Raw genomic sequence first — 24,731 nt, 5'->3', positions numbered from 1 at the left:
TCAATTTACATTCCTACCAACAGTGTATGAGGGTTCCCTTTCCTCCACACCCTCTCCAGCATTTATTTTTTCTAGATTTTTTCATGATGGCCATCCTGACAGGTGTGAGATGATATTGCACTGTACTTTTGATTTATATTTCCCTAATGATTAGTGATGTTGAGCACCCTTTCATGCGTTTGTTGGCAATCTGTATAGCTTCTTTGGAGAAATGTCTATTTAGATCTTCTGTCCATTTTTGGATTGGGTTTTTTGTTTTCTTGATATTGAGCTGCATGAGCTGCTTGTATATTTTGGAGATTAATCCTTTGTCAGTTGCTTCATTTGCAAATATTTTCTCCCATTCTGAGGGTTGTCTTTTCGTCTTGTTTATGGTTTCCTTTGCTGTGCAAAAGCTTTGAAGTTTCATTAGGTCCCATTTGTTTATATTTCCATTTCTCTAGGAGGTGGGTCAAAAAGGATCTTGCTGTGATTTATGTCATAGAGTGTTCTGCCTATGTTTTCCTCTAAGAGTTTGATAGTTTCTGGCCTTACATTTAGGTTTTCAATCCATTTTGAGTTTATTTTTGTGTATGGTGTTAGGGAGTGTTCTAATTTCATTCTTTTACATGTAGCTGTCCAGTTTTCCCAGCACCACTTATTGAAGAGGCTGTCTTTTCTCCATTGTATATTCTTGCCTCATTTATCACAAATAAGGTGACCATATGTGCATGGGTTTATCTCTGGGCTTTCTTTCCTATTCCATTGATCTATATTTCTGTTTTCATGCCAGTACCATACTGTCTTGATTACTGTAGCTTTGTAGTATAGGCTGAAGTCTGGGAACCTGATTCCTCCAGCTCCATTGTTCTTTCTCAAGATTGCTTTGGCTATTTGGGGTCTTTTGTGTTTCCATACAAATTGTGAATTTTTTTGTTCTAGTTCTGTGCAAAATGCCAGTGGTAGTTTGATAGGGATTGCATTGAATCTGTAGATCGCTTTGGGTAGTATAGTCATTTTCACAATGTTGATTCTTCCAATCCAAGAACATGATATATCTCTCCATCTATTTGTATCATCTTTAATTTATTTCATCAGAGTCTTATAATTTTCTGCATACAGGTCTTTTGTCTCCTTAGGTAGGTTTATTCCTAGGTATTTTATTCTTTTTGTTGCAATGGTAAATGGGAGTGTTTTCTTAATTTCACTTGCAGATTTTCCATAATTAGTGTATAGGAAAGCAAGAGATTTCTGTGCGCTAATGTTGTATCCTGCAACTTTACCAAATTCATTGATTAGCTCTAGTAGTTTTCTGGTAGCATCTTTAGGATTCTCTATGTAGAGTATCATGTCATCTGAAAACAGTGACAGCTTTACGTCTTCTTTTCCAATTTGGATTCCTTTTATTTCTTTCTCTTCTCTGATTGCTGTGGCTAAAACTTCCAAAACTATGTTGAATAAGAATGGTGAGAGTGGGCAACCTTGTCTTGTTCCTGATCTTAGTGGAAATGGTTTCAGTTTTTCACCATTGAGGACGATGTTGGCTGTGCGTTTGTCATATATGGCCTTTATTATTTTGAGGTAAGTTCCCTCTATGCCTACTTTCTGGAGGGTGTTTTTTCATAAATCGGTGTTGAATTTTGTCGAAAGTTTTCTCTGCATCTAGTGAGATGATCATGTGCTTTTTCTCCTTCAGTTTGCTAATATGGTGTATCACATTGATTGATTTGCATATATTGAAGAATCCTTGCGTTCCTGGGATAAACCCCACTGGATCATGGTGTATGATCCTTTTAATGTGCTCTTGGATTCTGTTTGCTAGTATTTTGTTGAGGATTTTTGCATCTGTGTTCATCAGTGATATTGGTCTGTACTTGTCTTTTTTTGTGACATGTTTGTCTGGTTTTGGTATCAGGGTGATGGTGGCCTCCTAGAAAGAGTTTGAGTGTTCCTCCCTCTGCTATATTTTAGAAAAGTTTGTGAAGGATAGGTGTTAGCTCTTCTCTAAATGTTTGATACAATTTGCCTGTGAAGCCATCTAGTCCTGGGCTTTTCTTTGTTGGAAGATTTTTAATCACAGTTTCAATTTCAGTGCTTGTGATTGGTCTGTATGGGTCTGTTCGCATATTCTATTTCTTCCTGGTTCAGTCTCAGAAGGTTGTGCATTTCTAAGAATTTGTCCATTTCTTCCACGTTGTCCATTTTATTGGCATTTAGTTGCTTGTAGTAATCTCTCATGATCCTTTGTATTTCTGTAGTGTCAGTTGTTACTTTTCCTTTTTCATTTCTAATTCTATAGATCTGAGTCTTCTCCCATTTTTTCTTGGTGAGTCTGGCTAATGTTTTATCAATTTTGTTTGTCTTCTCAAAGAACCATCTTTTACTTTTATTGATCTTTGCTGTCGTTTCCTTCATTTCTTTTTCATTTATTTCTGATCTGACCTTTATGACTTCTTTCCTTCTGCTAACTTTGGGTTTTTTTTGTTCTTCTTTCATTAATTGCTTTAGGTGTAAGGTTAGGTTGTTTATTTGAGATGTTTCTTGTTTCTTAATGTAGGTTTGTATTCCTATAAACTTCCCTGTTAGAACTGCTTTTGCTGCATCCCATAGGTTTGGGTCATTGTGTTTTCATTTTCATTTGTTTCTAGGTATTTTTTAATATCTTCTTTGATTTCTTCAGTGATCTCTTGGTTATTAAGTAGTGTATTGTTTAGCTAACTCCATATGTTTGCATTTTTTACAGATATTTTCCTGTAATTGTTATCTATTCTCATAGCATTGTGTTCCGAAAAGATACTTGATACGATTTCAGTTTTCTAAAATTTACCAAGGCTTGATTTGTGACCCAAGATATGATCTATCCTGGTGAATCTTCCATGAGTACTTGAGAACAAAGTGTATTCTGTTGTTTTTGGACGGAATGTCCTATAAATATCTATCAAGTCCATCTTGTTTAATGTATCATTTAAAGCTTGTGTTTCCTTATTTATTTTCATTTTGGATGATCTGTCCATTGGTGAAAGTGGGGTGTTAAAGTCCCCTGGTATGATTGTGTTACTGTAGAGTTCCTCTTTTATGGCTGTTAGTATTTGCCTTATTTATTGAGGTGCTCCTATGTTGGGTACATAAATATTTACAATTGTTATATCTTCTTCTTGGATCGATCCCTTGATCTTTATGTAGTGTCCTTCTTTGTCTCTTGTAATAGTCTTTGTTTTAACGTCTATTTTGCCTGATATGAGAATTGCTACTCCAGCTTTCTTTTGATTTCCATTTGCATGCAATATCTTTTTCCATCCCCTCACTTTCAGTCTTTATGCATCCCTAGGTCTGAAGTGGGTCTCTTGTAGACAGCATATATATGAGTCTTGTTTTTGTATCCATTCAGCCAGTCTATGGCTTTTGGTTAGAGCATTTAATCCATTTACATTTAAGGTAATTATCAGTATGTATGTTCCTATTACTATTTTCTTAATTGTTTTGGGTTTGTTGTTGTAGGTCTTTTCCTTCTCTTGTGTTTCCTGCCTAGAGAAGTTCCTTTAGCATTTGTTGTAAAGCTGGTTTGGTTGTGCTGAATTCTCTTAGCTTTTGCTTCTCTGTAAAGGTTCTAATTTCTCCATCAAATCTGAATGAGATCCTTGCTGGGTAGAGTAATCTTGGTTGTAGGTTTTTCACTTTCATCACTTTAAATATGTCCTGCCACTCCCTTCTGGGTTGCAGAGTTGCTGCTGAAAGATCAGCTGTTAACCTTATGGGGATTCCATTGTATGTTAGTTGTTGTTTTTTCCTTGCTGCTTTTAATATTTTTTCTTTGTATTTAATTTTTGATAGTTTGATTATTATGTGTCTTCATGTGCTTCTCCTTGGATTTATCCTGTATGGGATTCCCTGTGCTCCCTTGACTTGATTAACTATTTCCTTTCCCATATTAGGGAAATTTTCAACTATAATCTCTTCAACTATTTTTTCAGTCCCTTTCTTTTCCTCTTCTTCTTCTGGGACCCCTATAATTCTAATGTTGGTGTGTTTAATGTCCCAGAGGTCTCTGAGACTGTCCTCAGTTCTTTTCATTCTTTTTTCTTTATTTTGCTCTGCAGTAGTTATGTCCACTGTTTTATCTTCCAGGTCACTTATCCGTTCTTCTGCCTCAGTTATTCTGCTATTGATCCCTTCTAGAGAATTTTTAATTTCATTTATTGTGTTGTTCACCACTGTTTGTTTGGTCTTTAGTTCTTCTAGGTCCTTGTTAAACATTTCTTGTATTTTCTCCATTGTATTTCCAAGATTTTGGATCATCTTTACTGTCAATATTCTGAATTCTTTTTCAAGTAGACTGCCTATTTCCCGTTCATTTGTTAGGTCTGGTGGGTTTTTACCTTGCTCCTTCATCTGCTGTATGTTTCTTTGTCTTCTCATTTTGCTTAACTTACTGTGTTTGGGGTATCCTTTTCGCAGGCTGCAGGTTCATAGTTCCCATTGTTTTTGGTGTCTGCCCCCAGTGGCTAAGGTTGGTTCAGTTGGTTGTGTAGGCTTTGTGGTGGAGAGGAGTAGTGTCTCTGTTCTGGTGGATGAGGCTGAATCTTGTCTTTCTGGTGGGCAGGTTCACATCTGCTTGTGTGTTTTTGGGTGTCTGTGACCTTATTATGATTTTAGGCATCCTCTCTGCTAGTGGGTGGGGTTGTGTTCCTGTCTAGTTGTTTGGCACAGAATGTCCAGCACTGTAGCTTGTGGGTCATTGAGTGGAGCTGGGTCTTGGCATTGAGATGGAGATCCCTGGGAGATTTTCTCCATTTGATACTACATGGATCTGGGAGGTCTTTGGAGCACCAGTGTCCTGAACTTGGCTCTCCCACCTCAAAGGCATAGCCTTGATGCTTGGCTGGTGCACCAAGAGCCTTTTGGGAGGTCTGAGGTCTTCTGCCTGCATTCAGTAGGTTTTCTGTATGAGTTGTTCCACATGTAGACGTATTTCTGATGTGTTTATGGGAAGGAAGGTGATCTCCACGTCTTACTCTTCTGCCATCTTGAAGCTCCTCCTCTGTACTCACTCTGGCACAAGATGGCCATCCCTGGTTTCACATGAACATGATCCCAGGCACAAAGCTCCTTGTTTTTCCATTTTGTCTTTAAGTTAGTTGTTGAAACAACTGGCCCGCCGTCCCAAGGACTGTTGCGGCTTTGGCTGGTGGGACCCCTCCAGAGCTGACAGCCTCAGTGAGGCCGCCCTCCCCTCGGGCTCCAGGGCAGTTCCCTGATGGCGGAGGGAAGAGGCCCTGAGCTAGCTAATACACAGAAAATTTCTGCTCGAGTATAGTGTCTTGAATTCAATTCAAGTAGGTACAGATCTCTTGTATTGTTTTTTTTTTTAAGTTACTGATTCTGTGATTGATTCATTATATAACTGTTCTCTGAGCATAGATAATGTGCAGGGAACAATGAATGAAAGTGTTTTGGGAAGGGTGAGAGGGTAGGAGCATAATTATGAGGAAAGGAATGTCTCCTGATAATTCTTATAGTCTAATCTTTCTTTTTTTTGTCTAGAATTTGTAGGCTAGACTAGATATGTTTTTTAAATTATATTAAAGTAAGACAACATGTAATAATTCATGAGACTCCCTCAAAAATAAAAGTGTGTCTGTAATTTGGATTGAACCCATCTTCAGATAGCTGCTATCCTACTTACTTTTTTGAAAAATACATTTTTTTAATTGGGGTAAAACATACATAACATAAATTTACCATTTTAACCATTTTTAAATGTACAGTTTATAGGCATAGTTACATTCACATTGTTGTCAAACCATCACCATTCATTTTCAGAACTCTTTTCATCTTCTCATCTTCATTGTACCCATTGTATAATAATACTCCATTCCTCCCCTTCCTCCAGGCCCTGGCAATGATCATTATACTTTCTGCTTCCTGACTTATTTTATAAAAGAGTGAGGACACCAATTCACAGAAAAATTTATTATTGCCTTTTCAATTTATCTTAATAGAGAAATAAAACACTTTTAAAACATTAGGTCTTCCCTTTCACAGGGAAACGAAGGATTTAATGAACTGTGGTGGTTAAGAATATAGAAAGATGCTTTAACTGGCTGGGAAGAAACTCCTCCCTTCCCATTATTGATACTGCTTTCAGAATACTTCTGTTCCAAAGTCCCACACTGATGTACTTTTTTTTTTTTTTAATCTACTGATAAAGCCATCTGTCGTAGTTAACAATAAAGAACCAGAAATATATGCATGAGATTATTCTGGAGTAACTTTGGGAAACATAATTTTGGTCACCAGCATGAGTTTTATATCCCATTATAATTTAGATCAGAGCTCCTAGCCAGTAGTTAAATTGATCCTTTAATTTATTTTTGAAGTTCCAGTAAGTCAGCAGTTTTCATCTTTTTTAGTGAAAACACAATAAATGGATAAACTCTGAATGGGAAGGATATTAAGACAGTAAAAAAATTTGGATAACCAATTTTTAAATAATATAAATGTATCATGCCATTTAAATACATTCTGCAAATAAGTTGAAGAGAATACTCTGGAAATTCTAAGCATATCTTTATATCATACTATCACTCATTTTCTTAGATACTTATCTCATGGTACTTTTCCAAGCAATAATATTTTTTTAAAGTGTGAGAAAAATAAATCCCCTATTGAAGATACAAAAGCCTGTGAAAAGTATTTGTCTAATTCTGCTTTTCGCAAATGATGTCTTTCTACAAAAGCATTTTGTAGTAAATACTATCTTTAAAACTTTTTCAGTCTCTTACCTTAGCATCACAATATACATTCCAAACCAGAACAACGTACTCCATAAATTGAGTAACCGCATCCCCTACATTGTTACCTGAATTAATTTGAAGTAAAAATATAAATTGAGTTAGTGAAAGAAGAAAAATTTATGAAGAGCTAGAAGTAGATCTAGGAACAGTCTTTATCAAGTGCCTATGTACGTAACTAAAGAATAGGGATTAAGAACCAGCGAAGGTGTCTATTACATGATTCGAATAAGTTAGAGACATGATTAAATCTCCATGTCTATATGAAATTTTATAATGTAAACAGGATAGAAAAACATTTTCTAGAAGTTCTCATCTTCATACTTCAAATACTTAAATACATCATTTTTTGCTATTGTGTGTTTTGAGGTTATTATATTTTGCTCTTTCCAAATGTATTCTAGTCACTGCCACTTAGTATACCTGCACAAAGGCTATGACAAAGAGTCTAAATTATGTGATAGACTACCATTCTCTTTGGAGTTCTAGTCCTACTTTAATATCACCTTGTAATATGTACTTCATCACACAGATTCCCGATGGATCCAATTCTGGTTGGCTCTGAAGGAAAAGCTCAAGCCATACATTTTTGAAACGTGGTAGGTTTAATAATGGGCTTAAATTAAATGAACCTAGGTCTAGTGATAAGGTCTCTGATTTTAATTTAGTTCGTGGAAGTTGCCCTTATAGTTGGAATGGTTGATTAGTTAGAGGACATGAATAGATTCAGTCCTACCAGTAGGTAAAAGCAGTTGCTAACTATGTGATTTGATTTAAGAGATGTTGAAATATTCATTTAATTCACTAGTTTAGCTTCAAATGTTATTTATCTTACAAAATAACTGTTGAAAAACAAATCTTTTGTCTGAAAGATGTAAGATATTAGCATGAGTTATTGTCATTAACATTCTTGACACATATTTAAGGAACACCTAATTATAACTATAACAACAATAATAATGACAGTAACTTTTTCAGCAGGTGTTTTGTGGCTGGCAGTGTGCTAAGTGATGAAAGCCCTATTTACTCCTTATAACAACACTATAAGTATTATTTGTTAAACCAGTGATTACTGAGCTTATTGCTGGAAAAGCTACAATGAAGGCAGTCAAATGTCCTTCTAAGTTAAGCACAGGGATATGATACAGAGGGAGCTAATTTAAATCAGATTGTCAGGGCAGGGCCTTTTAAGAAGATGACATGAGCTGAGACAAGAATATGAAAAAGGGCCAGTTTTGTCACACTTAAAATAAATCATTCCAAGTAAAGCTAACAACTAGTGCAAAAACCTTGAGGAGAGACCCATGTGTGCATGATTGTGAACTTGAAATAATAGCAGTGTGAGTGGATTAGAGATCCCTGGGTCAGAGCTAGATCATAGGGGCTTTACAGGGCATGGTAAACACTGGGATTCATTTTGTGGACAATGAAAAGGGTTTTGAAAGGGGAATAATCTCATTCAGCTTTTTAAAAGATCAAATTGGCTGCTATGAGGAAAATTATTGGGGATAGGGCAGAGTGGACACCAGGAGACCAGTGAGGATACAGTTGAGTGATCTCTATAAGATGATTGTAGTTGACACCTGCGAGTCATTAGAGCAGATGAAGGGAGAAATGGAAAAAATCATATGTGTTGTATCTGGAGCCAAGAAGGTTGGCTAGTGGATTGGATTAAACACACACACACACACACACACACACACACACACACACACACACACACACACACACACACACACACACACAGAGGGGAAAGAGAAGAATCAAGGACAGAGACTAGATTTTTGCTACAGAAAAATGAGTGAATTGTGGAGTTGTTTAATGAGATAAGGATGATTGGAGAAAAAAATTAGTTTAGAGAGAACGGTCAATTAGTTTTTGGACGTGTTGAATTTGAGATAACTATTAGACATATGATTAGGGATGTCAGTCATGTAGACAAGTTGGTATATAAGACTAGAGGTCTGATGACTGGCCAAGAGGTAGATATTTAGGAGTCACTGTCATGTTGATGACATGAAGGGAGAGATTATAGTTGGAACAAATATAGATCTTGGGAACACTATACATTTAGAGTTTGGAGAGTGAGAAGGCACAAGAGTGGTAGGAAAAACAGAGGTTTAGTGTTATAGAGGTCAGGGGGTAGAGTGGATGCTGTTAACTATGTCATGTGCTGATGAAAGATATAGTAGAATAACAGCAGCAAAGTGACCGCCATGGGAAGGAGCGTGATGATGGAGGGGAAGTTGGGGGATTGCGTAGACTGAATGTAGATGATGTTTTTGAGAAATTTTGCTCTGAATTGGAGCAAAGAAATGGATAGTGAAATTTTAGAAGGTGGTAGGCTTGAGGGATGTTTTACTGTTTGTTCATTGTTTGTTTTTGAACCTGAGTGATACTGCAACTTTTAGGAATAATGCAGTACAAAGGGGGTGATTCATGATGCAGAAGAGAGAATAGAAACTTGCAATAGTGCAAGCCATTGAGTAGGCGAAACAGCAGAGGATACTTCAATCTTGGTAAGATGAGCAAAGATGGAGGGAGTGGGTGTGGATGCAGATGTGTCAGTCACTTTGGAGCTGGGAAGATGAGAAGTGTGAGAAAAGATCATCACCAGAGTGTAATGGCTTAGAGGATGAAGTATTGAGGGTTTGAAAAGAGGGGGATAGATGAACAATAGTGATTCCGGATTATAGAAAGAGATCATAATGTATGTCAGCGGTGTGGAGTGACCATTTGAGATTTGATGTCATGAATTTAAAGTGAAACTGGCCAACACAATTGTGTTTGTTTTTCTTCCCATGGCTGGTTGCTTGGTTGCTGGCCTGGGGTAGGGAGAAGGTTTTCTTTTATTCTGTTCAGAGTTTGCCAAAGGAGAAGGGGTGGAATTATCAGGTTTGACAAGGGAGTGATTAAAAAGAAGACCCACGGAATCTAAACTAATGAAAAAAAGGAGGGCATGGTTGGGGTGGAGGCACGTTGCATAATGGAAAAGTGATAAGGTCCTTTGTATAATTATCCTCATTTTACCAAGGAGACCACTGATGCTTAGCGAGACCAGGTAATGGGCCCCACTGCCCCACAGAGAAGAAGTGGCAGCACTGGGATTCGAACCTAGGTTAGGGTTGTTGGTCATTTGGCCACACTGTCTCCAAATTATAGGGTCTTATGAGGTAAAGGGTACAAAGCAGAATTCAAAATAAGCTTTGTCTTCAAGTGTTTCAAGTTCTCAGTGGAAATAGTTCCCAGGCAGAAGGTAAGGTCTAGATCAGCAGCTAGGAGATGGATTCAACCATCCAATGGAACTCTGTGGAAAGCATAGGAAGAGATTGGGTGTAAATGCTGAGAAAGGAGAGCTAAGAAGGGGATTTTAAAAAGAAAAACACATTTCCTTGACTTCCCAGTTTTTCCTGGAGGAATCTACAATTAAGCTTCTGTATCTCACAACGATGTATTTCTCTCTGATGAGCCTAAAAAACACTTCAGAGGAGCTGCAGTTTGTTAAGTGAACAAAGCTGACACCTCAACGAATTTTATTAAGCAATCTTAAAAACTTCTAGCATTTCTGGATGTAATTCTGGTTTTTCCTCAATTCCAAGTTCTAGAATATTTTCTTATAGAATGTTTGAAAGGGAAAAATTGAGATCACAGAGAAGAGCTTTACCTTAGCCCTCAAGGTTTGTTGGCAGTAAAATAAAACCTCTAATTGATCAGCAGCTGTGGTCTGGAACAATTCGGAAATGTGTGTTAGATTTAGAGAAAATGCAAATCAGAGCACTGGGCATACATTCATTAGCAAACATTGTAAATTTAAATAATAAACAAAACTAAATCAAATGGGCATAACTTAGATAAATATAGAGCAAATGTTGTCAGGTAATAGTGCAACTGTCTAAATAAGAGTCCTATTTTAAGGTATAGCTGCTTTAGCAACCAACATAAACCTAATGTATCTTTCCCCTGAGGTCATTTTAGTTTAATCTCATTAAAAAACCCTCTAACATTATGCAATTGGAATATATACTCCCAGTAACATTCAACATTGAAATCTACTTATTTCATTTATTATGTTGCTCTTTCACGTAGAAAATGGTAGCCTTCGTTAGTTTTCTAAAGTTGTCAAAAACATCACTCACTCCACTGGAAAACTATGTGAAATTGATAGTTTCTAAGAGCATCATCTTCATGATTCCTGAACACTTTATAGAAAGTATGCTACATATTGAATACAAATGAATGTTTCAAATACATTGAAAAGTATGTAATGGTAGGTTAAAAAGTATTGAAGAACAATTTTGTATTTTCAGAAAATTAACTTGAGATCATATGACATATCTACTCTTAATGGAACTGGGAGAAATTACTTGTGTCTTCTACAGATAACTCTGTTCCGAGATAAACGATAAGAAATTTTTTGGTTTTTTTTTGGTGTAGTAACTCAAGTTCCTCCTACTTAAACATTTCTCATCTTTCAGAGAAATCTATTTGACAGACTGTTTTGTGTTTTAGCTGAGAGGCAGTAGATATTAACTAGATCATTGTCTATTTTTACATGGGTAATGTTGAAGACACTCAAAAAGGATTTATATGTGAAGAAATGTTTCGTACTGACTTTAAACAATATGCATCCTTTGCAAATATGAAGCTGACCATAGATTTTTATCTTTTATGCATAGATTAGTCTAAATGTTGCAAAGAATATATATATGTATATGTCCATGGCGGTAGTATCAACATCTATTTCTCCAGAGATATATATATTTCAATATTTCCTAGTTGAGTTTTCTTTTTTGTACTTCAAAGAAAGAAAAAAGCATATTTGTGTTTCATCTGAGTGCTAATCAAATCAAATTGAAATCAAATATCATGGTACTTAAAGGAAACATTGTCAGTTTAAAAAAATCTCCAAATGGTCTCTTAATTTGGAAGTTTTATTACAGAAAAGGCAATGAAGAATTTCAAGATTATTTCCATCAAAATCTTGGGTAAATTCTTTCATGTGCTTATTCATTCATACCTTCATTTATTCATTTGTTTGTTTAATAATAAATATTCATTGAGTATATACCACGTGACAGACACTAGCTAAACACTTCAGCTCCGCTAGTTTAAAAAGAGGCCTCTTTGCTTATCAGTCAGGAATCTCAACACCTCTATGAATGAGATCAAACAGATTTTCTGTTCTTATTGAAGAAATTAACTTCTCTACCAATGATAAAGGGAGCAGGTGCTTGCCCCTTGCATATTGGTTAGTGATTGTTGGGGCATTTTCTGATTATCCTTAGCTTTGATGTAGTCAAAGAGATGTTCTGGGCGTATGAGATGCCAGGTCTAGAAAGCTGAACCTCAGCTACAGGTGGGACTGAATCTGCTCACTGTCCTACTGTCCTGGAACTGAAGCTGGATGTGTCTGAGTCAGCAGGTGGAGGTTATCAGCTTGGAGAAAGGAGAAGTTGAAGGCCAGAGTTGAAATGCTCAGACTTTACGGAGCGTTGAAATCCCTTAAGGCAGGTACTTGTTTAAAATGCAGAAACCCTTCCCCTCACCCTCCAACACACACACTTCTGATTCAGTAGATCTCCTGTCTAGGAAACTTGTGTTTTCTGAGAGCAGCCCAGATTATATAAATGAGGGTGATCTACAAATTCCACTACAATGAAGTCTAAATAGATTAGAGGTTTCAAACTTTTTAATACAATCCCAAGATCCATTTTTAAAAACAAAATTTTGGGGGCTTCCCTGGTGGCGCAGTGGTTGGGAGTCCGCCTGCTGATGCAGGGGACACGGGTTCGAGCCCTGGTCTGGGAGGATCCCACATGCCGCGGAGCGGCTGCCCCCGTGAGCCACGGCCGCTGAGCCTGCGCGTCTGGAGCCTGTGCTCCGCAACAAGAGAGGCCGCGATAGTGAGAGGCCCGCGCACTGCGATGAAGAGTGGCCCCCACTTGCCACAACTAGAGAAAGCCCTCGCACAGAAACGAAGACCCAACACAGCAAAAATAAATAAATAAACTCCTACCCCCAACATCTTAAAAAAAAAAAAAAAAAAATTTTGCGTGGCACCTTGGTATAGTATGCAAAGGCAAAGATACGCAAAAGGAAAAATGCTGTCACTGGTCTTTCGGGGACGAGGGCAGGGGTGTGCTGGAGGCTGCTTATGCTGGTTCCTAAAATGAACTGTTAAGTTTTTAAGGAATTTTATGAGCCCACTGTTAAACACAATCATTGTTAAAATTAAATTATATAAACTTATGATTAAATAATTGCTGGTGAAAAAGGTAAAATTTGAAACCTATCACTTCCTCATTACTTTACTACATCTTACTCTTATCTATGCTTTGGGGTTATTTGCATCCAGTTTGCACGATGGAAGTAATGTACAGTGGTGTGCTTTGTACATCTCTTTCCAACTCTGCTATCAGTGACGTCACACTGATAGCTTGAAATTGCCCTTGTTGGGTGTATTTACATCATAGAAGTCAGCCAATGCTAAAAGCGAAGTCTTTTTCTCCCAGAGAGCTAGTTTTTAAATATTTATTAGTATCCCATGAGACAAGGATGAGTGCCGGGAGGGCCAGTTTTTTAGCCTCACCCTCTCTTCCTTTAGTGGACTTTGAGGCACCTCAGGAAAACAAAATAAAGAAGAAAGGCTGGACTAATTATATTGCAGCTATGAACATGAAGAGGTAAAAAAAAAATCAAGAAGGAATCGAGGAAAATCAAGTCTTTTACTGTGAAGACATGCATTTTACAAATCTGGTCATGAGACTGACACTGTATTCATAATCCCAGGGGAAACAGCACAAAGGTAGATCCAAGTAACCCTTCTGCTACTGCTTCTCTTTTGTTTTCTAATCTCCTTTACATGATAAAGATGGAGAGAGGCGATATACATACATATATATGTATATATGTGTGTGTGTGTGTGTCTATCTCTCTCTCTCTTTATATATATACATATATCCACAAATTACACGATCATTGTTTAAGCCAGAAAGTGGTCCATCCATCTTCAGTGGTTATGATGCATGATAAACATCTCTGTGCCTTCTTTGAAATGAAAGTGACCATCTTTCATAATAATCCCACACTTAGAATTTACTTCAGCAAATTGTAGGTTTTCTTCTTCTATAATGTACAGTTTTGTCTTTAACAAAATTCAGTATGCCCCCAGTATAGAAAAATTACACAATGCCTTTAATAATATCTTTATAATGAATATAAATTATTTCATTAGTTATGAGTTATTCTAGCCTTTCAAAAATGATCCAAATTTTTTGTGTTATTTAGAAAACACAGTTGTTTTTTCTTAAGGGGTTTCAGTATCTAATTTTTCATAAACATGTGTAGCCTTGTGTCTGTCACTTGGCCATTTGACCTGAAATTCAGGTCATTGAGGTAAACCATTTGAATTGCAGTATGATAAGCTAAATAGACCAGTGTGACTTTTTTTTTCTTATTTTGAAATATATATAAAGGGAGCAAATGCTTGCCTTACAAATCTTCACTTAAAATTACAAGATATTTTAAAATTCTGTATACAGAAATTCAGTTTAGAACAGTTGCTTTCAATCAAATATTGTACTATTTGTCTCTATAATTGCTAGTAAATACCTAGACTTTTAGAAATGTCTGCACAAGTGAATTCACATAGCTTGAGGTCTGCTTTTCTTTGAGGTGCATGAAAACTTTCTATTCTATTCTTAAATGGGTGTGCCTTTTTCTAAGAGTATTTTCTAGACTCCTAGTTTTGGTTTTAGAATTGATTTTTTTCCCCCCATGCTGAGGAGGATATGAATGTCAGGAACTTGACTATGGGATACAGTTTGACAGAGTGACACACACAGGAGTCAGATGTTTTCAAGAAGAAAGCATACTTATTCTCTGACATGTAGATCTTGTGAGAAACCGACATTGATGGGAAGTGATGCTCTTTAGCTAAAAGGGGGGTATCTATCATGCTGTCAAATCAGATTTGGTTCAATCTAAGTGAACACTTTTGTTATGATACTGTTCTTGGGAAATATACTTCTGAACATGCTCTTGGCTTTTTGGATAAGTCATAAATGGCCATAAAGTATATATAAAACTACCTGTCATAATAACCACATGATAAAAGAAATTTTTGCTTGTGGTAACTATCAATATCTGTATCTATGAAATGGACTATAAAGTCAGTAAGTACTTCAACAGTGCAGCACATCCTATTGTTACCTAATTCCAACAATCAGCAGTCCTTTGCCTGACTTGCAGAGAATTGTGACTAGTGATATAACTGGTTTGAAGAGGCTCTTTTCTTTAATGAACTTGAGACTTATTTCAGCTCTGAATTTTATATTTGAAGACTGATTTAACATGTGAGTATTAATTGACTTGAAACTTTTCAAAATGCGAGGCTTACACAAATTCTGTTTAATCCTCATGATGCTAGATGGATCCTCCAGTATTAAAAAAAAAGAAGGCTGATCCACTCCACTTTCCCTCATCTATAGTCTTCTCTATCACATGTACAACAGCAACAGCAAGACAGAATCACCAAGAATTTATCATGAAACTGTAATTTTAATTTTATTGATTTAAAAAATAATTGGCTGGTTCTGTAATTATCTATCTGATATTTGGGTCTCCTTTATAAAACATTCTTCTAGCTCATTCATGCCTGAACTCTTCTGGGGACAGTGAAATTTTTTCTCTCTAAGCAGCCATTTTTTGTCATTTGTAGGTCTAACTTCAGAAATTTATATTCACTTGTCATCATTATTTCCCCTGGGACTGTAGGGAACAAATCTAGTGAGTCTAGTGGCTTTCTCTTATGGCACTACTCTGAATATTTGAAGATGTCTGTCAAGTCCCCCTTTCCTCCACAGATTTTTTTCTCCATGTTAAATATCCTTAGTTTCTACAAATATTTCTCATTTGCTTGTCAGCTCCTGACTTGATATGTCATCTTCCTCTGCATAGTTTGTAGATGTCATTTGATTATTAATCATCCCTTTAGGGTACCTTCCTCATGTTAAATATTACATTATTATTCGTATAATATGCAATCACATTGATGGTGTAGGTGGTCACATCTTGTGGATTCATTATAGAGGTGATTCTCCACTAAAAAACCTTTAGGTATTTCATGAATTGTGCTTACAAACCGCATCTCCTTTACTCTGTTCATGCCAGCCTTTGTCTGATTTACATGCAGGATTTCTTTATTTATCTTCATTACATTTTGTCTCAGACGAAATCCATGACAACCTTTCAAGGTCCCGTGGAATCGTTATGCACTTACTCAACATCAGTGAACAAAGATTGGCTGTATAGTTGGTACGTGTCAGGCAATGTGTAAGATGCTAATTCTGTGGTCCAGTTATTTCATACATCACCCAACTTCAATTGGCTTCCTTATTCCCAGCAATTTTCTCTCACACTTTAATTTGTCCATCACCCCAGACCATGTTATGTTTCTCCCCCTTGAAGAAAATTTCATTAAAAACCTTAAATTCTAAAATCATCCTAAAAGCAACCTAAGTGTCCATCAACAGATGAATGGATAAAGAAGATGTGGCACATATATACAATGGAATGTTACTCAGCTGTAAAAGGAAATGAAATTGAGTTATTTGTAGTGAAGTGGATGGACCTAGAGACTGTCATACAGAGTGAAGTAAGTCAGAAAGAGAAAAACAAGTACCATATGCTAACACATATATATATGGAATCTAAAAAACAAACAAAAAAAACTGGTTCTGAAGAACCTAGGGGCAGGACAAGAGTAAAGACTCAGACGTAGAGAATGGACTTGAGGACACAGGGAGGGGGAGGGGTAAGCTGGGACGAAGTGAGAGAGTGCCATGGACATTTATACACTACCAAGTGTAAAATAGATAGCTAGTGGGAAGCAGCCTCATAGCACAGGGATATCAACTCGGTGCTTTGTGTCCACCTAGAGGGGTGGGATAGGGAGGGTGGGAGGGAGACACAAGAGGGAGGAGATATGGGAATACATGTTTATGTATAGCTGATTCACTTTGTTATAAAGCAGAAACTAAGACACCATTGTAAGGCAATTATACTCCAATAAAGATGTTTAAAAAAAAAAAGAAATGAAAACTATAGTAACATAAAATAAATAGGTAAATAAATAAAACCATCCTAAGTGGTGATTCTTCTTTCCTTGCAGACCTGTACTGTGTTCACTCTCAGTGAACTGATTAACCTCATTAATACTTTCCCTTCATTTCTTTGGCTCCATTTATCATTTTCCCCTTTATCTTGCTCTTACTTTCAAACTGGACCTTGTGTTTGATCATGTGACTAATCATATTCACCACCCTCAAGTTTATATTTTGTTTTGTTTTGCTTTAACACTACACCATTTGTCTCTTATCAATCTCTGAACTCTCTTGTCTATTCCTAAGTCAAGCCAATGAGTTTTATGGGAGAAAATTCTACAATGACTGAAATACCTAGATCTGAAGGACCCTAAACAAGCCACTGTTGCTCTTGTTGACAATTTCCAGTTCTTTCCATCATATCAGTTATTAATCTAATACTTCTTTAGTTTTCCCTGGAGTTGAGTTGAGTTTAGTTTTCCCTGGAGTTCTCTATGTCATGCACAAAAGTGATTCAGAAATTTGTTCTGCTTCACACCAAAGTCCACATTTTTGCCCATATCCAAAAGGTCAGTTAGTATGCAGGGCTCCATTAACCTAGCCCTGTTTCATCGAAGCTAAAATTATATCAGGAAACAGTTTTTCTATACATTTTTTAAAAAGTAATTGAAGCGGATTCATTTGGGTAATTATTATAGGTCCCCATTTCATCTCATTTCTTGTAGTTTCAGGGTCAATGCATTTGTCATATTCTCATTCAAAGCCACATGAAAGGAGTTGATAAAAAGGAAAATTGATCTCCTGTTTGGCTTCCTGGTTTTCCTACTGAACTGTGTCTGATTTTACTTAAAACTCTCCTGAATTAGTATTGGCACCAAACATGTGGACCATTGCCTATAACCTCATGATTGGTATAATACTCTTTTACGTGGAATAATACAAAGGTCAACACAAAAGCAATATACAAAAATGAAGTAAATATTTTTTTTACATTCTTTCTAGTCTCAAAATGTATTGGCCAATCCTGGATTTTGTTTAGTTTTTGTTTTTTGTTTGTTTGCTTCCCAAAGTCACACAAAGCCTGGCCAAATGTACCACCAAAAAATCATACGTACAACCTACAGAAAGCCATCCTTCTTTTAATCAGGGACTTAATGACCTATTTGGAATATGTCAAGTATTTGGAATATGTCAAACATTCAGAATATGTCAAATATTTACTTTAAAGATGAAATCATCCAAGCCCCCGGTTTTAACTATATAAAATACACACATGTCTAAATTCCTCAGCAAGTTAGTCCTGGAACCCAAACCTCAGTTGTCAGTGTCTACCTAAACTAGTACTTACTCTGTTTTATATGGAAAGAAATTCTCAAAGAACTGATAGTGCCTCTTAATACCTAAATCTCTTGAAAAAAATAACAATTTGTTTCATTATGATTTGTTTAAAGTTGAAGCTTTTGATGATCGTATGGTCTGTTCCTCTCTTCTTCCTTATAAATATATTCATCTTATTAATTAGACAAGACAAATATGTGTGACAAAGGGAGAGTCACATAATTTTTGTTTGACAAACCTCACAAGTGTGTGGAAGGATGCCCTATAGATAGCCAATTTCCATTCTTTTCATTCTAATGTTAATTATGTTATTTAAAGTTATTGGATGCACAGCATCAAATGACATTCTTTCAAGTGACTTCATGATACAGAGGGTACATTGTGTAAGGAATATCAAGTAGAGGTTCTCAGGTGTTTTTGCATTTAAAATGCAAAGGACGAAACGCAATTACTATTTATTATTTAGTTACCTAATGCCTGCCCATCATGTCTTTTTGAATTTGGCCCAGTAACTTATAATTAAAGGAATTATCCCTGCTGGATGTGGGCACAGATTCATATTATTTCTGTGAAAGCCTGTCTGCTGTCTCACTTTAATGAAAATTTAAACCTCTTAGAATGGCATGTAGTACCTAGAATTATTTTTCTTTTGTCTGAACAGAGTTGCAAGGGAAAGAACTGCTAGAAAAGCGAGTCCCTGTTCCTTTCCATAAAGTCTTCTCTTTCAAGCATGCATTTTCTTTTCTTGAAAGGATTGATGAGAAAAGTATGAAAATATTTATACAGTACTGTAAGACCATAGATCAGTAAAACAGAAACAAAACAACCAGTCGCCTCCCAATTATTTGGCTTTTTAGAAATTGTGGTAAAATATAATAACACAAAATTGACCATTTTAACCATTCTTAACTGTACACTTCATTGGTATTAAGTACATTCATGTTATTTTGCAACCATCACCAATATCTATCTCCTGAACTTTTTCATCATCCCAAACAAAACTCTATATTCATTAAACAATAACTCCCCCTTCCCTTCTCCCTTCAAACTCTGGTAACCACTGTTCTACTTTGTCTCCATGAATTTGCTTATTCCTGGTACCTCATGTAAGTATAATCATACAATATTTGCCCTTTTGTATCTGGCTTATTTCACTTAGCATAATGTTTTTGAGATTCAAGCATATTGTTGTGTTGTCACAGTAACGTGTTCCTTTTTATTGCTAAGTATAATTTCACTACATAGAGGTACTGAATATGTTTATTCATCCTCCTATTGGTGAATTTGGATCGTTTCCAGGCTAGGGCTATTATAAATAAAACAGCTACAACATTCTTAAATAAGTATTACATTGACCTAAACTTTCTCTTGGATGAATGAGTATCTAGAAGTAGAACTACTGGTTCAGAATTCAGATATGTGTCTTACTTGATTAGAAACACTTTTCCAAAATAGTTTTGCCAATTTGAATTCCCACCAGCAGTGTGTGGAAGTTCCAGTTGTCCAGTCTTAACCAACACATGTATTGTGAGACTTGTTAATTTTAGCAGTCTAATGGATGTATAGTCATGTCTCATTGTGGCTTGAATTTGCATTTCTCTGATAACTAAAGATGCCGAACGTCTTTTGATGTTCGTTGGCCATTTGAGCATTTTTCCCATTTATTAAAGCTGGGTTGTTAATCTGTTAAATTATTGATTTGTTGAACTTCTTAAACATTTTGGAAACAAGTCCTGGTCAGATTTTTGGATTGGGAATATTTTCTCCACATCTGAGGCTTGCCTTTTCAGTTTCTTATTGTTGTCTTTTGATGAGCAGATGTTTCTAATTTTGATGAAGCTCATCCGTGTATTTTTCTTTCAGTTTTAATACCTTGTTTGACCTGTCTAAAAGACCTTTGTTTACCTAAATGTATGAAGATATTCTTTTATGTTTTACTACCGTTTGCATTAAGGTCTATGATCCACTTGAATTAATTTTTATGTGTAGATTGAGGAAGAGGCCAACCTTCTTTTCTTTTTCTTTATATAGATAGCCAGTTTTATTAGCACCATTTATTAAAACACTCCCCTTTTCTCATTGAATTATTTAGTGCCTTTGTTGAAAATCAATCAACATATATGTTTATGTCTACTTCTGGACCCTATTCTGTTTCACAGATCTATTTGTTTTTCCTTTTGCTAATACCGTGTTGTCTTAGTCACTGTACCCTTAGAGCTTGATTTGTTGTACTTCTTCTTCAAGATAGATCATTTTTACTTATACTCCTTTTTAGACTATTATTCTCCACAAAGAACATGTGATCTTAGTAGAGAAATGATCTCGATTCAGTTGGCAATCTCTACTAGATTATCCTTCGTAATTAAATAAGGCAAGGCCCATGAAGTAACTTTTTGCCAAATATGTGTATACGTGGGTGAATGAGATAAAGCAAGATGAGGGCTAATGTTTTGAGGTGCTTTTATGCCTTTTCTTTCCAGATCTTGTTATATTTAAATGTAATTTTCACGACAAACTCTATGAGATAGTTTTTACTATCTCCATTAGTAGATGTATAAAGTGATGGTCAGAGAAGTAATCTGTTCACCTGATTCAGCTGGATTTTCTTTCATTCTTGATGATCAAGGCTGGTCAGCAGTCATCCTGAGTGATCATGTGGGGTTGACAACTACACTTTTAGCTAGAGACAGATCTTCCTAGCCACCAGTTGTTACACTGAATATATATATATATATAATCCAGAGAACAGTTTTAATAACTCTATGACCGTTCAATGGGCCTTCCATAAAAATTATATCCAGAAGTACTTTATAAGTGAAGTCAAATTCTCATTGTTTTTAAAAAGCACTATTAAGTATAAAAGTCAAATATACATAGCATTTTTTATGCCAAAAAATGTGTGACTAAATTTTCTGACAGCATTAAATGTTAATAGTTGGAAAATTATACATTAGTTACACATCAGTTTAAATAAACAGCCAGATGATTATCTTCTTGCCGCCACTGAGAAGGAAAACCTTAGCACACAATTGGGTTTAACCTTTAAATCTGTTACTTATTGAGAGGGCCTAAGAAGACAAGTTGTCCATCTAAAATGTTTAAATCAATTATTTTCTAAAAGGCCCTCATGGTTCTGCTTGACCTTCACACGGGAAACTTGGAGATGTCAGTTGTTAAAAGTAACTAAGTTTCTTGTATTCTTTGAATTTATCTAGTATATATTGCTGATGATTTTCTTCATGACAGCTACTTTCTTTAATGTTCTAGAGAAATGCACCATATCTAGGGAAAGTGTATTTAATTTTTATTCTAATGGATCTTCTAATTTATCAGTAATTAGGGGATATATTATGCTGGGTTTTAGGTATTCAAGGTGAATCTAGGTGAATCATGGCTCCTAGAATTATGCAATATGAATGCTTTATTGAAGTTAAATGGTACATTTATGCACTGCGGTGTGTCACATAAGATTATAACTCTCTTGGAAATTCCTTTATAAGTATAATAACCCATGAAACAGTAATCTTATCATTATGCATTTTAATCCTTACAAAAACTCCATGACGTAGAATCGAAACATAACTGTTTCCATCGAAGATGAGGAAATAGAGAATCAGAGATATTGATGATTTGTCCAAGCTCACACAAACTGTAGGGTACCCCTGTGTTCCTCATGAGCCTTAGAATAGTAGTAGACACCAAAAAGTGATACATAAGAAGTATCACTGCAGCTAAGGAACTCACAGCCTAGAGGAGGAGTGAGAAAAGCAGCCAAACATGTAAAACTGAATTTGGAAAATGCTATGATAGAGGTATGTTAAGAGGACAGGAAACCTTAACCTACACAATGGGGGCCATTAGCCTATGGAAGGTGAACTCTGAGAAGTTAGACAGCCAATAGTTATTGAAAGGACCTTCAATGTCTGTTATGTGCCATGTGCCTTCCATATACAATACCCAATCTGACTTAACCGTCCCAAAAATCCAGCAAAGTCCATCACTGTTCTCCATTCTCTAGTTGCAGAAATTGGAGGAAAGAAAAGCCCAAAGAACAGAAAAGATGAAATGACCCTTCCATGTTTCTCCCAGGTGTATCGTTTTGTGGTTCTTCAAACCCCAAATAACCTTGAATTACTGAAGCTTTCTTCATTGTTTTCAGTTATTAATGTTCTCTGCTGTGAGCTCTTTAGTGGTAGCTTATGTTGAAAGAGGCCATGGAGTAGAGATGACGGTTGTTTTGATAAGTGAGTGAATTCACAAGCAGAGCAGGTAATGAGGGGGAAATACTCTTACAGAAAGGCCCAGGGTGCATCCCTACACCGTTGAGCCCTTTGATTGGTGTTATTGGCATGAATAACAAGAAGAATGCTTGAGAAAGTCAAGAAACCTTAAAGATTTTCTACCTTGAGTAGAGGAACTCAAATGTTTTTGAACACTAATATTCCACCCCAGGAATCAGGGGGTTTTGGGGAAAGACCTCTGATTTTCCTTGGTTTCTCTTCAAGGGGGGTGGACATGATAATATAATTTGCAGAATTTCAGATGGCCTGTTAGAAGAATTCTTTTGTTTTGAATACTCGAGGGCTGATATAATACTATAATTCATGCCTTTTATCTTAGCGTGTGAAAGTGCTACATAAGCAAAATGGTGACATAATACACATTTTAATCAAAAGTAGGACAGGACAATAAAGACTATGCTTATAATTTTATTTTTGTTGGAGAAGAATCGTAAGAAAAGAAGTAACGATATTTAGACTTCCAAAATTTTAGTTCTAGAATCAGAAAAACACTGTTTTCTCACAAATGTGTAATGTATAATCAGAAACAGTTATGCCTCTACTCTTTTCCAAAGGAATAAATAGCAGAGAGTTTAAATTATTTTTATATTAGACAGTTTTTTTTTCTGGGGATTTTTTTTAAAGGGAAGAGATGTCAGATAAAATTACAGATGAATGTAAATGCTAATATTTTTTTAAAAAAGCCTCAAGAACAACTGCATTGAAAGCTTGCATGTTTGATTATTCCTTAAATACTGCATATATTCCCATTTCTAAGATGGCCTCAGCACACCCTAAGCCATATCAAAATCTGCTATAACCACTGTGGGATCAACAGTCGTCTCTGTGATTGCCATAGTTATAGTCAATTTTATATATGAAAAGCAGAGAGGGCTTCCCTGGTGGCGCAGTGGTTGAGAGTCTGCCTGCCGATGCAGGGGACACAGGTTCCTGCCCCGGTCTGGGAAGATCCCACATGCCGCGGAGCGGCTGGGCCCGTGAGCCATGGCCGCTGAGCCTGCGCATCCGGAGCCTGTGCTCCGCAACAGGAGAGGCCACAACAGTGAGAGGCCCGCGTACCACACACACACAAAAAAAAGCAGAGAAATAAAAGCTACCATTCCTGGTTCTACTGCTGAAAGACTCAGAAATAGAGCTGTTCAAGTGTATCCAGGTAGGAATATTTGTAGAAAATATGTTAGACAATGATCTTCAAGGCATAAAAGGCTTTGGTATCAAACAGACCCAACATTAAGACACTCTTTTCAGCTGAGTGACCTTTTTGTAGTTAATTAACAATCTTTCTGTAAAATGAGATTAATATTAGGTCCTTACTCTGCTAAGATTGTTATTAGAATTCAAATAATACTTCTAAATGCACCGTACCTAGTGAAGGTTATTATTTTTAATATTTCCATTTTTCTCTGAGGCTATGTCTACACTTACAAACCAGTTTCTCAAAGTCATTTTTAAAAGCTTACATTTAGTCAACCCAGTTTTCAGATATTTGTAATAAGGGCATATATGTTCACTTTTATAGTCTTATATTATTGTGTACATATTGCTTACATGCACAGAAGAAGTATCTTTAGTGCATTAGCCTGTGCTACTGTGGCAGAAGAACCACCGAAAATGTTGGGGAGTCAGCAAGACCTTGGAAATATTCCTTACCTCTTTGGGAGCAGAGATCTCTGGGCTTCTAAGCAAACCTTAGTTTCTACCCGTTATTTGGCCCAGAGGCTGTGAAGGAGGACATTTCAGTAGGACGAATCAAGGTGATCCAGGGCAGGGGGAGGGTGAGGTGTCGTAACGTCTAAAGCTGGCTCTCAAAAAGGTTGCTGGTACCTTAAATGTATGAGTGTCAAGGGCTCAGCTGAGCTGGGAAGAGCTGAGCTGCTGGGGTCAGAAAAGAGGCCAAATGAAAGTAATAGTCAAGCTTTTGATCACTTTGTTGCAATAATACAAGCAAGAGGCAAACCAGAGAAAGCACTGACTCTCCTCTGTTCCATTGCTCCCATGGAACAGCACAGACACTGGGCTTGTCTCACTGCCCAGGGAGCCCTGAGCAGAAGGTTCTGCAGTTTTGTGGACCCTGGGCCGGGGGTGGACGGCAGAGAAGGCTAAGAGTGGGAAAGGTCTGAGCGCTGAGTCAGAGTGGAGAAAAGTGTCTTCCTGGTCCCCGCTCCTTTCCCCAGAATGAGCCCTGGGCACAGAAGCCTGAGGTCGAAGTCTCTGCTTTT

General features: G+C 36.6%; 1 protein-coding gene across 1 annotated transcript in view; it reads left to right on the top strand.

Moving 5' to 3' along the window:
* LOC137204224 (netrin receptor DCC-like) overlaps positions 1-24,731 on the top strand; it is a 190,869-nt gene that overhangs the window by 163,088 nt on the left and 3,050 nt on the right. The gene's annotated exons all lie outside the window — the stretch shown is intronic.

This window comes from Pseudorca crassidens, chromosome 12, assembly GCF_039906515.1.
Source record: "Pseudorca crassidens isolate mPseCra1 chromosome 12, mPseCra1.hap1, whole genome shotgun sequence".
Lineage (NCBI taxonomy): Eukaryota > Metazoa > Chordata > Mammalia > Artiodactyla > Delphinidae > Pseudorca > Pseudorca crassidens.
The sequence above is the reverse complement of the archived record's forward strand: the minus strand, read 5'-3'. Positions and strand labels throughout refer to the sequence as shown.